At 34.6% G+C, this 16,995-nt stretch overlaps 1 long non-coding RNA gene across 1 annotated transcript; it reads left to right on the forward strand.

Annotated features, from left to right (window-relative positions):
• Positions 1 to 3,926: 3,926 nt before the first annotated feature.
• Positions 3,927 to 6,505, forward strand: LOC127708348 (uncharacterized). The gene is made up of 3 exons (XR_007985244.1): positions 3,927 to 4,155; positions 4,650 to 4,737; positions 6,377 to 6,505. It is a non-coding gene; the product is annotated as an uncharacterized LOC127708348 (long non-coding RNA).
• Positions 6,506 to 16,995: the final 10,490 nt, after the last annotated feature.

A 16,995-nucleotide genomic window follows, 5' to 3' on the forward strand; every position in this document is an offset into this window, starting at 1 on the left:
TATACTTGCAAACTTTCATTTTTAACTGAATTGTTCCTTTCAAAGAACAGAATCTATTGTGGCAAACTTATTTCTGTAAGGGTAGATTTGGCTGATGAAAATTTTCTAAGTCTAAATTCCTGCTCATAAATGAATGTAAAATGTTCTAAGACAAAAATCCTGCTGATCATTCTACAGAAAGGAATAAATTTCCTCAAAAGTCCAGCCGTGTTTATTTTCTTGTCAGCATTACAAAAAGTGCGGTTGGACTTTTAAGAAAATACCGGCTGGCAAATAACATAAGTATAAGAAAAAGTACGTGTACGGTTCATGTCAGACAGAACTTTTCAAAGTCAGACTGGATTACGTCTCAAGTCCAGCTGGAGTCCAGTTGAACTCCTGTTGAAATTTTCATACGGGCAGGTCAAGTATGTCTTTCATAAGTAGCAACTACAATTTGTTTGTCCTTTAATCATTTTCAGGTACCTTTGATATAATTCGCCTCTCTTAATCGTGCAAATTTGAACATAATATTGCATAAAAACATCCCACCCGGCACGCAACGTCATTTCAACGTTGAAATGTGGTTGATATTTCGTCATGACGTTGCTTCAAGATGGGTGGTACATGTATGAATTTATCTGTTTCTTGAATACAATTAGAAGTAAGAAGAGTTGAAATACAACGTCAACACCGATTCTATTTTTCTTACAAATTATATTTACCTTTGACGAGTTAGTGAGGTGTCGGACTAATGATTTGTTGGACCGTTGGGGTGTCCGAATAGTGGGAGCCCCCATCACCCCACCAAAAAAAATAACAACTTAACATTTGCTCTATGAAATCAATTTCAGCTTTATTTATATTGGCTTAAGCTGAAATGAATTTGCCATATGCGTAGATCTAGTTACACATAAGCAAATTAAAGTTGATAAAATAATGAATTAAAACGTGTATGACCCAAATTCCACTGTTTGATAGTCAAAATTCATTCTTCTGCAAATTCTTTATATATTTAAAAAAAAACCTATGGAATTTGACTTTTATACTCTCTCGCACATAAACAACAAACATCCAGAATTAGTAAAGATATGACTCAAATTTAACAATATATGCATGTTCACACAACCACGTACACAAGTACGTTACTAAAAATAATTTAAGTTTGACTTGACGGAATTACCCGTATGAAAAACATGAAACGTACTCCAGCCGGACAGTAGCCGTACTGTAGCCTTACTGAGAACCGTAATTATAATATTCATTTTGACTTTTCTTTGAATTGCTTATAATAGATACCCCGGCTAGACTTTCAGCGAAATTAGCCGTAAACAGGCTCGAAATATCTAAATTAGCAGGAGTCCGGTTCATAAAGTCCAGCTGGACTTTAATAAAAGAACGTCTGAAAAAAAATCCAGCCGGCATTTGTGGCAAAAATATGGACTCTATAAAGTTCAGCTGGACTTTACAAAGTCCGGCTGAACTTTAAAAAGTCCAGCTGAACTCTATAAAGTCCAGCTGGACTTCAAAAAGTGCGGTTTGACTTTTAAAGATGATCTCAGCAGGGGCGAATCCTGCTTTTTTTCAAAAGGGGGGGGGATCCTAATTCAGGATAAGCGGGGGAGTGGTCCAACCCCCAGAACCCTCCCCTTGGATCCGCCACTGCTCAGTTTTTCATCAGATGGTTGATTCTTCTGATTTAATTTGCATCATGCATCCCTTGCTATAATTCGAAAATACAAAAACAACATTATGCATATATACTGGTTATTTCTTTTTCTTTTTTGTACTGTCTTACTGGTAAAACCAAGAAATGCTAACTTCTAAAAATTTGTGGTTATAATAGCCTCAATAATTTTAAAGTGGCTAAAAATAAAATAAAGTTGGCTTTGAAAATCACTTAAAGTGTAGAAATCAAAAAACTTTCAAAACAACTCAAATAATAACCATTCCTTAATACAGAGGGAATTAAAAATATAACAATACATTTTTTTACATAACATTCAAAACAGGAAGTGACAGTGACATAACAGACAAGATGAAAATTATTGCATGAATATAAATATTTGATGTAGGTTTTTTATTCTTTTTACTCTTCAAAAATAAGAATTAAGCTATTTATAATATTGCAATTATTCTATTAATATGTTGAATAAAAAGAGCATATCAGATAATATCACCAAAATGGTGGAATTCAATTTATTGTACTTACCAGAATATGCAATCCAAAACATCTTCCTAAATTGTCATTGATGCCAGTCAGAAGGATCCATCTTCTCTATTTAATGTGAAAAGAACTACTTCCATACATTTGCTTTACACACAATTATGTAAAATTCTCATTTTGTTCAAGAAAGAAAACACATCTTCCTGTTTATTCCAAATTCAAATGTTGTTGTATTGCAATACATGAGGTTGTTTAACATGTTAAGGAGTTGTTTTGAATGTTCCTCTTATGACTAATTGCATGTGCCTTAATTTTGAATATGAGATATATTAAAAAAAGAAAATCAATTATCAATTTGTTTAATTATGAAATTTTTAATAAAAGTAATAGTAATTGCATAAATATTTATTTCGAAATGTGTTCTCCTACATATGGCCTCAATCTCTGTTGAGATAGTACTTCCTGTGACCTGTCCAGACTGAGGTTAATTGAAAACAGATGGCACATTTCTACAAGACTAACTGCTATTAAATCACTGTTATATGGCTCAAGTTTCTAATTGATGTTAAAGAATGAATGATAATTATTAATTTTATGCATTCATCTAATCATCTAATTAAATATAAATATACTAGAAAATGTATAAATTTAACCTGTAACAGATGTTGCTAGTTTGATCTTATAGTTTGAACTAAAAGTATTTTGAAAAAAATTATTTTATCATTATTATTATTAATATACTTGCAAACTTTCATTTTTAACTGAATTGTTCCTTTCAAAGAACAGAATCTATTGTGGCAAACTTATTTCTGTAAGGGTAGATTTGGCTGATGAAAATTTTCTAAGTCTAAATTCCTGCTCATAAATGAATGTAAAATGTTCTAAGACAAAAATCCTGCTGATCATTCTACAGAAAGGAATAAATTTCCTCAAAAGTCCAGCCATGTTTATTTTCTTGTCAGCATTACAAAAAGTGCGGTTGGACTTTTAAGAAAATACCGGCTGGCAAATAACATAAGTATACGAAAAAGTACGTGTACGGTTCATGTCAGACAGAACTTTTCAAAGTCAGACTGGATTACGTCTCAAGTCCAGCTGGAGTCCAGTTGAACTCCTGTTGAAATTTTCATACGGGCAGGTCAAGTATGTCTTTCATAAGTAGCAACTACAATTTGTTTGTCCTTTAATCATTTTCAGGTACCTTTGATATAATTCGCCTCTCTTAATCGTGCAAATTTGAACATAATATTGCATAAAAACATCCCACCCGGCACGCAACGTCATTTCAACGTTGAAATGTGGTTGATATTTCGTCATGACGTTGCTTCAACGTTGTTTCAACGTTGTAACAGCAACATCAAAGTTATGTTGCAGAAAGTAAGTTGATTCAACGTTAAATTTTAGTTGAATTTTCAATGTTGAAGTTAGGTTGAAATAAATATGTTGTTTCAACGTTAAATGTTGGTTGACATGTCGATGATGTCGACGATGGAGGTTCGTCCAGAAAAAAAATTGTATGCATCGGTATAAAAAATTATCCACCATCAGCGTTAAAGGCGAATCATTATAGTTGTACATCCTTTGTTATTGTATCAACAAAAGTTCATAAATAAGGATTTTGTTATGAAAAATTGTAATCAATGTTTCCTTTCATTTTTTTGTACAATATCTAGTAAAATTAGGAATATTCCAAAACCGGGACGTTTATCAAAATCATAAAAGTGTACAAATTTGAATTATCATTCATCGAAAAATGCTACTAACTAATTTGTTATTATCCAGAAATATTTTAATCAAAGATAAGACACAGCATGTGAAAGTGCGGCATCTACACAACTGATACACGAGGATTAGCACTCCCAATAATCTATTGATAAAATTATCACGTGACATGACGCTGATTAATGTATGACCACACGTGTGTGACCGCCTTTTTCAAACGCGGAAATTGTATAATTTTCCTGGACAATATTTAGGACCGTTTTCAGCAAAGAAGAATTCATAGAAATGTAAGTATTTCTTTAAATTATTATCCGTTGCTGTATTAATTGTCTTTTAATGATTGTGTGATGTTAACATTGCATGGGAGATTATAAATGCACAAACGTACGTGTATTTTTTTTAAATCTCGCCATAGTGTATGTTGTAAAGATAACATTACTGACTTCAGTGTGTATATCGTTTTTTTTTTGTTGTACGTTCAAATTTATGACTGCACTTCTATATAAATATGTACTACAATCTGGAAACACCATACTCAGCCTACATACAGCTCATTTTAGTTATTTACTGCTGATTTGTTAAAGAAAAGGAACTTTTGCGAAGTAAGATTCTCATCTCCCCCTTTTTTAATTAAAAGTTTAACCCGTCATCCATAATCACACTATTTTAATTATTGTCAACTATGCTCTGAAATTTTTAATAATTTCTTTTTACTCCTCAATCGAATTTTACAAATTTAAAATATTGCTTGGCGATGATGATCGATGTTATTCTTGCACAGGTATTAGAGACAGAACAGTAACTTAGGAAAGGGACAGATCAGTAACTTAGGAAAGAAAGATTTAAGGATAAAAGTAATAGCTGTCAAGGTATGGTTTTTTTTAAGATTTTTAACATTTTTGATTATCAATAATCAGTATGTTTGTTGGATTGCCTGTGTTGTTTGTGTGAACTTTGTGATTTGAATTGATTTATATGCTCTATATGGGACCTTTAATTAGGAATACTAGTAAAGACATTTGATTTGATTTGATTTTATTTGGATTAATATTTTTTTAATGCATATCAAATTTAAAACATAACCTCTGCAATCAATAAGACATGTGGTATTGTTACAATAGATCCTGGTGTTCGAGATGGGTGGCATTGTTACAATAGATCTTGGTATTCAAGATGGGTGGCATTGTTACAATAGATCCTGGTGCTCGAAATAGGTGGCATTTTAACAGTAGATCCTGGTGCTCGAGATGGGTGGCATTGTTACAATAGATCCTGGTGCTCGAGATAGGTGACATTGTTACAATAGATCCTGGTGCTCGAGATGGGTGGCATTGTTACAATAGATCCTGGTGCTTGAGATGGGTGGTATTTTAACAATAGATCCTGGTGCTCGAGATGGGTGGCATTGTTACAATAGATCCTGGTGCTCGAGATGGGTGGCATTGTTACAATAGATCCTGGTGCTCGAGATAGGTGGTATTTTAACAATAGATCCTGGTGCTCGAGATGGGTGGCATTGTTACAATAGATCCTGGTGCTCGAGATAGGTGACATTGTTACAATAGATCCTGGTGCTCGAGATGGGTGGCATTGTTACAATAGATCCTGGTGCTTGAGATGGGTGGTATTTTAACAATAGATCCTTGTGCTCGAGATGGGTGGCATTGTTACAATAGATCCTGGTGCTCGAGATGGGTGGCATTGTTACAATAGATCCTGGTGCTCGAGATAGGTGGTATTTTAACAATAGATCCTGGTGCTCGAGATGGGTGGCATTGTTACAATAGATCCTGGTGCTCGAGATAGGTGACATTGTTACAATAGATCCTGGTGCTCGAGATGGGTGGCATTGTTACAATAGATCCTGGTGCTTGAGATGGGTGGTATTTTAACAATAGATCCTGGTGCTCGAGATGGGTGGTATTGTTACAATAGATCCTGGTGCTCGAGATGGGTGGCATTGTTACAATAGATCCTGGTGCTCGAGATGGGTGGCATTGTTACAATAGATCCTGGTGCTCGAGATAGGTGACATTGTTACAATAGATCCTGGTGCTCGAGATGGGTGGCATTGTTACAATAGATCCTGGTGCTTGAGATGGGTGGTATTTTAACAATAGATCCTGGTGCTCGAGATGGGTGGTATTGTTACAATAGATCCTGGTGCTCGAGATGGGTGGCATTGTTACAATAGATCCTGGTGCTCGAGATGGGTGGCATTGTTACAATAGGTCCTGGTGCTTGAGATGGGTGGCATTGTTACAATAGATCGTGGTGGCCAAAATAGATGGCATTTGAACAATAGATCGTGGTGCTCGAGATAGGCGGCATTGCTACATTGTACATGTACAGGAGCGACAAAAATGGTAAAAACGGATCCGCTATTATATAAACCAGTAAATTTTTAAAAAAAAACCTGGCCTATATAACATTTTATTCCCTGCCTTTGACGTTCTACGTAATTGCTAAGTCATGTTTACAAAATAGTATTTGTGTTTGTTTTTTCAGGAAGAGTAATGGAGGCCTACACAAAGATAACAGAAGCTGAATTAAAGAAGGATTGTGCACCAGAAATGGTTGGATGAGTTTAGAGACTACAATTCATTTGCACGAAAATAATAAAAATTGATTAAGAGATTATTTGTATTCATTTACCAGATCACCTTTTGGCTATATTTAATTTAGCTTTTGTCATAACTTGACATCTGTTGTACTGTTTTTTTTTTCAAATCTTGCTGATGTCCTCTGTAGAGTCATGTGGCTTCAATATCTTGTGTGGTTACTAACTATTATAGATATAAGAAGATGTGGTATGATTTCCAATGAGACAAATATCCACCAGAGTCCAATTGACGTGGAGGTCACTAAACGGACTTCAACAATAAGCACACACCACACCGTATAGACCGTAATAGAAGACCCGGACACAATACACCCTTCAATAATCAATTCAAACGAGAAAAACAAACTTCCTAAATTTGTAACGACAAACACATGTGACAGATGAACCAACAACAAGCAACGCATTGCTTATTTCAACGTGAAAGAATGTTGTTGCAATATTAGGGTGACGTTGTGTCAATGTTAAGTTTCAACCTATATTCAATCAAAAATCAATTAACGTTGATACAATGTTGAAAATATAACGTTGTTTCAACGTCAGACATTCAACGTTGTGTCAACTTTCAAAACCAACCGTTGATTCAATGTTGTTTCAACGTTGAAATGCCTACTGGGATAATACCCGATCCGCGTTTTTGAAGATGTGTTCTTATTATATTTCCCATACACTAACATAGTTATGCACAATTTAACATGCTGTGATGACAGATATACATTATGTTTATCTGAGTCTATAGGTTTTGTACATCTGTAAATATATTAGACAATGCAATATCCCATAGGAACTCAGAACATACGGCCTTTTTTACTATGCCACTTTTACTATGAAGTTTCTTAAAAAAAATATATCCTAGAATGGAAAGTTCATATGCACTACTATGTTTTTCAAATGTCAAAACATAGGGCTGTGCGGCATATGTTCAACATTTATATGCCTCGAACTTTTAAAAGTGACTTATACTAAAATTCTGTACTACCCCTCCTTTCACTTAAGGTCTTTCTCAGTTTTCAATTTGAACGCTATCCATGTGTATTTATACTGGTAGAGTTCCTAATTTGTGTCTCTATGAGATGAAACATAGATAACATATCCGGGAGCCAGTAGGTAAACAAAACAAATATCTATGAATACTAAATATATCCCCAAAAGAGGTGCTGTTTGTGAACAGCTGTATATACAAAGTGCAACCTATATGACGTAATTGCTACATTGACGATTTTTGCGTCTTGGTTTCTCTTCTATTTGCTTACATATGTCAAGTTTTTTCTTTGTTGCATTAAATTGTAGGGACACTTTTGATACCGATAAAAACACTTTAGTATCAAGATTATGACTTGTATGTTAGACAGACCTTTAATTCATTAGTACTATCATGCATTTCATTACAGATGTCCACTGGCAGTTCACAAGAAACCACAAATGAAGAGGAACAGGAAGTACAAATATATCAGAGTATTTTATCTGCGAAAGGAATTGAAAATCAAAAGCGTTTGTCGCTATTTGCAGAGCATGATTTAGTTTTAAAAATAGAAAACACAAAACTGCACGTCAACAAGGATCAACTGATTGCTGAGTCACCTGTGTTTAAAAAAATGTTTACATCGGAATTCAAAGAAAGGGATCAACAGGAATTAGAGTTGGATGGAGATCTGAATGATTTTGTTGACTTTCTAAGGTGCACTTTGCCGGGAATTGATGAAGAATTAACAGGTAAAACTCTCTCTCTCTCTCCTTCTCTCCCTTTTTTTATGGAGCTACATATATGTATGATAAATGCATAAACATTTTATAAGTATCACTCCAAACGTTGGCTTGCCATGGACTAACATACACAGACAAATCATTTTAAAATGCCTACATTTGAATCACTGCTGGTACCAGTGTCTACGTCCATCCGTTCAGTCATTACAATTTGATACAAAACGTGAATCAAAACTTTTTGCCACGTTGTTCCAAAATAAGCCTAATTCCACTTCAAGAAGGAGACAGGTTGAAGTATGACTGGATATGAATATAGTCAAATCCAGTCGGAAAGTAAGGGAAAAAAGTTAAAAAGAATGGAAATAACAAGGAAACTTAAGCAAACTTAATATGTCGACAAGACGTGTTAACACTTAGACTTTCCGAGAAAACAACTGGACCTTAAATGTACCCTATGTTGATAAACAACAGAATTCCAGGAGTATTTTCGCATAGAATAAATATCTTTTACTTGATAATCCCAAAAATTAAAACAGGTCAGGAACTGCTGATCGATCAAGACCACCCGAGTTCACAACATGTTTTTTGTGTGGTTCCTATTGCTAATTCTTTAAGTTTGATGTAGTGTTTTGTGGAATATTGCTTTTCAAAAATGGGGGCATTCAAAACTCATAAGTCGAAGAAAACTGACAACAACATGGCAAAATTAAAAGACGAACAAGTCTACAAAACACTGCTTATGAAACTTAACGAGGCCCAATCTAAAAGAATTATGAACAATCTGACCAATAACAATGTCTGTAATTTTTTCTCTATTGCTTTTCAAGTATAATGAATGGATTATACCTTTCCTGTATTGTAGTAACGGGAGGGACATGCTAAAATAGGGCCTAATATTGTATTGGATATATAGTAAAATTTGCCTTGAAATGAACTAAATGTAAATTTAAAAAAAACTGTTCAATAACAAATTTTGTATTCCACATATGACATGTATTAAACATCACTCTCTTAATTCCAAGACAGAAAACCAGTTGTTGCGCTGGAAAAATTTTGATATGGGGAGCTCTCAAAACCCACAATTAAACATTATTTTATAAATATAAAAAGGTAAAATCAAAATAACCAAAATGGATTTTTAAAATGCAATAAGTTGGCTCTTTGTAGTCCCAGATCAACAAAACTGTAATTATTAATAGAAAAAACATGCATAAAAGGTAAAAATCCATAATGGGGGAGGTTTCAAAATTGTTGGAGGGTAATTCATAATCAGATCTTCACAAACAAAAATAAATAATCAAAAATAATGAAAAAAAATATGGAAATGTAAATAATACACACTTAAAATACATGAGATCAAATGCATTTTAGATGAAAGTAAAAAAAAACAGTGGGTAATTGGGTTTGAAATTTTAGTAGGGAGAATCTCAAAACATGATTTTTAAAATTTTTGTTACAAATAAAAAATATCAATAGGATTTGAATTGCACATGTTCATTTGAAAAAAGCATTTTTTTTAGTAAAGACTTGTAAATGAAAATACTATTCATAAGTCTGCATGGGGGAGATCTCAAAGCACAAATTGAACATTTGAAAAAAAAAGGAATAACATCCCTTTTTTGCATAATCAATGAACCATGAAGTTGATGAGAGAGGTTCCATTCCAGAATGAAATTATTTATAGTCTGATGCATATAGGTGCATAAAGTTTCATAATGATAGTACAATCCTTTATGGTAAAAATAACTTCAACCTGCAGTTTAACCTGAGTTTGTACCAATGGACTGACGGACACCGAGACCTTAACACTATATTCCACCTACTTTTAGTAGGCGGGCATAAAAATAACTAGCAAGGGGTAAACTATGAAAACAGATTTCTCAAACAGAATCCCATTGTTGTGCTATATATCATTTTAAGCAAGTCTATATAGCCAGCCTGCCTCGAAGCTTGGGGACACTTTTAAGACCGAGTGAACTCCTCTCTTGAAATTAAGGAGTCTTGTTTTCACTGTCAAATCATTTATCTTGATATTTTGCTGTGCCATTGTATTTTATTGTTATGATTGTGTTTGAGGGCATATGGAGCAGTCTGTCAGTGGGCAATTCTTGTGTCATTGAATGCAGATCATGTGGCGAGCTCTATTGCATCAGGTGACTTGGTGATGACTTCATGCATTTGTTCCAACTTTGTTTTCCTTAATGCTCATTACTACAGACAGGACTAAAATTTCCTGATCTATTTTTTTGTTTCTAGGCCAGATAAACATAATGAAAAAAACAATCTACTGCTTGAGCATTTAATAATTTCAATATCAACAATATAACAAATAACATAAAATTCAACAATGAATACAATGTATCTGTTGTTGTTCTGCCAAGTATTAACCTCAATCAACCAAATAAATCTTTTACACATAAAAGCTCTTTAGTATGAAGCTGCAGACCAAATTTCAATTTTGAAGCCAAAATAAATTTGACAATCACTATATGTATGTATATGAAAAGATTTTTGAAGTCTCTAAAACATAAGGTTGATAACTGACAGCAAATGAAATTGTGATTTTTGTGCAACATTATAGGATTAAACTCATTTTTTCTAGAGGTTATCGATGTGTAAACTGAGTCGGTTAACTCACAAACTGACAAAAGGACTTTTGTGTTAAGTTTGTGAGTCAGCGACCAGTTTACACAGCAACAACCTCTAGAAAAAAATGTGTTTAATCCTTATAATTCTTAATCGATACATTTTTAATATTTGTTTTCCAAATTTTATCTTTCTTTAGAGCCCGAATTCTTTTCATGTGTACCGCGCATGAATATATTACGGAAGTAGTTTCGGCAAAAGTGTTTATCGAAGTGTAAACCTAGGAAAGAAACTCTAACGGACCAATCACATTTAAGTATTTGTTGATATGCAAATCATATTAGAATTATATCAATATAATTGTGACAGAAATTGTTCTTATCATTTCAAACCCTAAAAAATTTAAAGCAAAAACAGTTGATTTCGGATTACGTACCCCAAATCCCTTCCAAGCATACCCTATCAATATAAACTGAACAAATTTGATTTTTTTTTCAATCAATAGGAACAGAAATAATTGTTAAAGAATTCAGACTGAATGACAGATGGTCAGACAAAGCGATTCCAGTGTTCCTACTCGTTTATCCGAGATATTCATTAGTATTACACAAATTTACAAAAGATTACCAAATATGAAATCATTCCCTTGTATAGAAGCCAAGAAAACTGTGTCGACAAATTTTCTTTGTATAATTAGTAGTAAAAATTCAAACTATCGGCTAACAGGAAGTGGCTGCACTGCAGATCTAATAATTGCTTACATGTTACAACTCAACATGTTCAAGCTCTGGACCAAATATAAAATCATTCCCTTTCATAGAAGCCAAGACAACTTTGACGAAAAATTTTCCGTGTACAATGAGTAGTTAAATTTCATACCATCGGCAAACAGGAAGTGGCTGCATTGCAGATCTAAACATTGCTTACACGTTACAACTCAATAGGATCAAGCTTTGGGCCAAAAATAAAATCATCCCCTTTCATAGAAACCAAGAAAACTTTGACGAAAAATTTTCCTTATACATTGAGCAGTTAAATTTTCAAACTGAGTAGTAAAATTTCAAACTATCGGCTAACAGGTGGTGGCTGCTCTGCAGATCTTACATTTGCTTACAGCTTACAAATCAACATGATCAAGATCTGGACAAAATATAAAGCACTCCCTTTCATAGAAGCCAAGAAAACTTTGACGAAAAATATTCCTTGTACATTGAGTAGTTAAATTTCAAACTATCGGCAACCAGGAAGTGGCTGCACAGTAGATGTAAAAATTGCTTCCACGTTACAATTCACCATGATCAAGCTCTGGGCCAAATATAAAATCATTCCCTTTCATAGAAGCCAAGAAATTTTTGTCGAAAGTTTAATACCCAAGGTCTTTCGGACGGACGGACTAAATGACGGTCGGACAGAATGACGGACGGAGTCAAGAGGTTACTAGACCTGCTTTCACCTTTTACTGAATACTAAATTACAATGAGTAAACTTTCTGAGTATATTTTTTCGCTATCCATTTACTTTATTTACGGAAGAAGGCTGATAAAATGTCTATTTATTAGAATTGAACACTGTTAAGTAATTTAAAGTATATATGTATTGTTGATATTTAATGCATATTAAAGTAAATATAAGTTGATTTTTATTTAACGAGTCTGTTATTCTTACAAACATCGATACGGCGAGTTACCATACAAAACCGTGCTTTCACGGACCAAAAACCTATACTCCAATCTACCCTTTTATATCCGAGTCATTACCTTACCAGAGGAGCCAACCTTACCTGGGTGTATATAGAATACCAGAGTACCACGCTACCAAAGAAACAGTGACTTATGTACACTTTTATTCTCTATTTATGAGTGCTATTGCAAAAACATATTCTTATAGCATTACACTAAGGCCCGACCACTCGGTTTTCGTTACAATAAGTCTGATTCGGTAGGTCACATTCGGGGAAAAGGGGACGGGATTGTAGTTACGGCATTTGGAACATATCCGCTATCATTTGTGAAAGGAATTTTCCATAACGGTCAACCAACTCGTGATGGCGTCCGTAAAAAATTTGGAAAACATTGGATAATTGTGTTTTAAGTTATACAGCTGGATTCATCAGCCTGCAAGAATTCCCGCACATACATCTCTTTACCGTGTTATCCAAAATAAATAGTTGGATATCAGTAAGAAAAACACGGTTTATAAAATTACATGACCAATATTCAAAACTGATTTATCCGTTGTAGTTTCATTATCAATGGTGCCTTTATTGAAATTGTTTTTCTTTATAGACAAAACAGTACATTTAATTGAATATCAGACAGCTAAAACATTACAAAAGGCAGACATATTTCTTGCAAAAAAGAGCCGACTCATGGGGGATGCAATAAGGTTTAAGCAAATTATAACACATATTCTCAGGCTGAATCATACCACCTTACACTGTATCTAGAGGAATCAATAGCAATTGCATCAAAGAAATGGTTCAAAAAGATAGTGAGAAATACATAGTGTAATGAAATCAGTTCTGATTCGAGAATGAAAATAGCTTTCAGACTTTGGAATGATGTTGATCAAGTTTTCGAAGCAAGAGGGTGTCTTGAGAAAACAACAGAAAGTGCGGACTTTTATCGAATTTATTTACAAGAAGACGATTATGGCATGGCGACAGATTTACCCAACCTCTTAATTTAGAACAAGTACTTGATCGATTCATGCAAACAAATTAACCTCAGATATGTAGAAGAATTAAAAAAAAGTATGATTAAAACTCTCTTCCCTTAATCAGTATTCAAACCTTTATCACACAACTATTTAAATAAACTGTTGACACATAGATAGGTCTTGCATGCATGTAATTTTAGATAGTTTAAGGTCCATCAAAATGAATTGACAAATATGTCACACCGCATAGTTAACTCTGAGTACAGACAAACCTGTGCACTTGGTAGTTTTAAGGTATGACAGAAACATTTAAAATTGAGTACATTTTTTTTTCTCAGAAAATCATTTACTTTTATGGATTTTGAGATTCTTTTCTTTGTTCCAACTGAAGGTGACAAAACAAAACAAAATTTGCAAAAATGTTTGAGATGTTCCCCTTTGTAAAAGTATTAATGTGTTGTTCAGATTTGCATGGACAATAGCTGGACAATCGATATCAATACACTGACTATTGGCCAGCAGTTGCGTAAAACCCTGATATCCAGTAGTACACATAACATCAGGACTAGAAAATGTTAGCAAGAGTAGATGTAAATCCTGCTTTGTCCTAAAATGTTGCACTCTGCTCTATCTTAAACATGGTACACAAATGTACATAATTAGAAATGTCAGCCTACCTAGACATTTATAATCATCTGGGGGTGGGGGGTGGGATGTGAGAGAAAATTACCACCACTTATAAACAGTTGGAAAATGACATGTACAATTTGCTCTAAATATGGGGTGAAAAGCTCTCAGATTGCAGGTCAATAGATTTACCCACAAAACAATCTAATATCTTTAGACCACGTTTCATTCTACTAACAATGATCGGGGTATTCTAAATTAAGGTCATCCCGGGATTTTATCAGCTAATATGTGCAAAAACGATGATTTAAATCTATCTGGCTTTTATACATATATACAAGTAGTTGTATTAGACTCTTCATATACTGATTCAATCTAATTTTTTGTCATGCACATGTTTTCTCTTCAGTTCACTCCATTACGACACAAATTTCAGAATCAACCTAATACACAGTTTTCTTCCTTATAGGAGTGGGTGCAACCACATCGTTTGTCCGTTCGTCCGGTGGTCCAACAAACATTATTTTTATCCTTATCTGAGAAACTATTTTACAGAAATACTTCATATTTGGTCAGCAGCTTAACATCAATGAGTTGCAACGTGTGAACACTTTTCTGGTCTGTCAGATACCTAATTCCTGTGTGCCGATACTTTGATTTTTTTCTCTCAAAATGTACATAGGGGATATGCTTAGCACATCAACGGGTGCGTTGTTGATTTTGGTCTATAATACAGGCTTATCACTGTATCTTTTAAACTTCCAGTTCTTCTTCATACACATATATATTCCACTGGGTTAAATTCTAAAAATGCCGCTACACTTTTTAGTTATTTTAAAGTTTTTAGACTTTATTATTTACATATCTATATACATTTCCTATATAAAATAAAACACATACAAAGTTATGAATGTGGATTTGATTTTTTTTTACATTTCGAGTTAATACTTTTGACTTCATTATTATTGAATAAAAATAACAATTCTCGTGATATTGCCGCTTTTCTTATCAGGTACTTTTTTCAAATTCACGTAACCGGGTTTATGATGTCAGTGGATTTTCCGAAAATGTGACTATATCTAACATGTTTAAAGCGACGTCGCGAAATGTTCTTATCAACAACGTCGCGAAAATAACACGAAACGTTTTGAAAACGTTATTATCTGCCCCTGCTACTGTATCGTATGCCCTAAACGAATCTTGGTATCATGTAGAATACAAAGACCTTGCTTGCTGGCGTCTCCAGATTGCTGCTCAACTGCTGTTTTATGGGCATTAACTTTAACTAAAGAGTGAGATGTGAACCTTGGAGCAGCACCTTTTGTAACTTGTGTGACTTTCGGCCCAAAGTTGAACCCAGGATCGTTCTTAATTTGGTTAATTTCCCTGATGAACACAGAGAATTCTGTAAAAGATGGAAAGCCAACGTCGTGGTTTAATTTGTATCTAGATGCCCTTGATATCTACTTTTCCTGAAGCCCATTTGCCAATTTTGCAATAATAGGGAATACTTATAAACAGAGAGTGAAAATGAGCAAGCAAACATCCGGACTTGTGATTTTCCTTGTGATATTCTATTGCTGATAAAATATCGGACAATTCATTACGACGAGAGTTGTCCTTGTTAGTCAATGCTTCAACGTTTATTCATGATTGGTGCTTCCAACATTTCAGGAGCACTACACCACTGGTCAAGTCTCATCCATAATTTTTGTATGCCTCTTTTTGGGTTATTGGCATTCGACGCCGTGATGCTAATGGCATGTTTGGCAGTCTCTGGTCTAAGCCTCTATACCAGTAGATTTAAATGTTCTGAGTCTGAAACTTGTAACTCGTCTATGAGGTTTTGAAACTTGATTTCCATGAGTGAAAGGATTCAGCCCGGTCTTTAAAATTTGTTAACCGGGAGAACAGCAGGTCCTTTGGTAGGAGAAACCTGGTATTTCCGATCGCCGATGTCGGGTTAATATATTGGTATGCAGCAGGGATCTCCTCTGAATATCCCAGTTTTTGGTGTACAACAGGGATAACCTCTATAACGCCCTGATTTTGGTGTGCAACAGGGATCTCCTCTGAAACGCCCAGTTTTCGTATGTTTGTTACCGTTCCAAGATCTGGGAATAAAGAAACTTCTGGTGACTAAGCATTTGCAGGCAAGACAGCAGGTGTTTAGGATGGCAAGTTCAATGCGACGGATTGCACGAACGGTACTTCATGACTTAAATCTTTCACAACAAAATTTTGTTTTTCCTCTAGTTTGCCTGTCTCTCCCTGTACATCAACATGATCAATTTGGTAAAGATGTTTATTGACGAAATCTTGCATACGTTGTAGCAGGTCTTCAGTCTCGTTTGGAAGATCGCCTAATGCTTGGCTATCGTCGTTCTCTAAGAAACGGACCTCGGCTTCTGCGGCTGCAGCTTCCCTGTGTACCACGAGAAGTTAAATTTATCGCTCGGCTCACTTTTTTCCCGGCTCACACGTGTTTCATTTGAACACTCCTGTGCATGGCTTCTTGTTTTGCTAGGATGGCTTCTCGGATTTAGCAGCCTCTGATTTTGAACGCTTCCTCCGTCCTAGGCTAGACATGTCAGAAACGTTAGAACTTTCGCTTTGTGAGGTTTTCTTACCATTTGATGTCTTTGTTTTAGTGGATTCGGTCTTTTTCAGAGCGACGCAATGCTCGTATAGGGTAGACATTACCAGGTCCGCTTTATACAGTCAAATATCCGTTGAAAGATTACATATGTCATTGTCCTTAAGACTGTCCAACATGTCAAAAAAAATGAAAATAACACGTTATATAAATTTCATGCATCCGAAGCGCTTTTCTGGATTTACCTTCATCAGGAACGCTCAAAGCCGAATATTTGAAAGCCTAAGATTTATAAGAACCGAAACAATTGAAGAGCTATATGACCAAAAATAACCT

This window comes from Mytilus californianus, unplaced genomic scaffold (genome assembly GCF_021869535.1).
Source record: "Mytilus californianus isolate M0D057914Y unplaced genomic scaffold, xbMytCali1.0.p SCAF_7, whole genome shotgun sequence".
Lineage (NCBI taxonomy): Eukaryota > Metazoa > Mollusca > Bivalvia > Mytilida > Mytilidae > Mytilus > Mytilus californianus.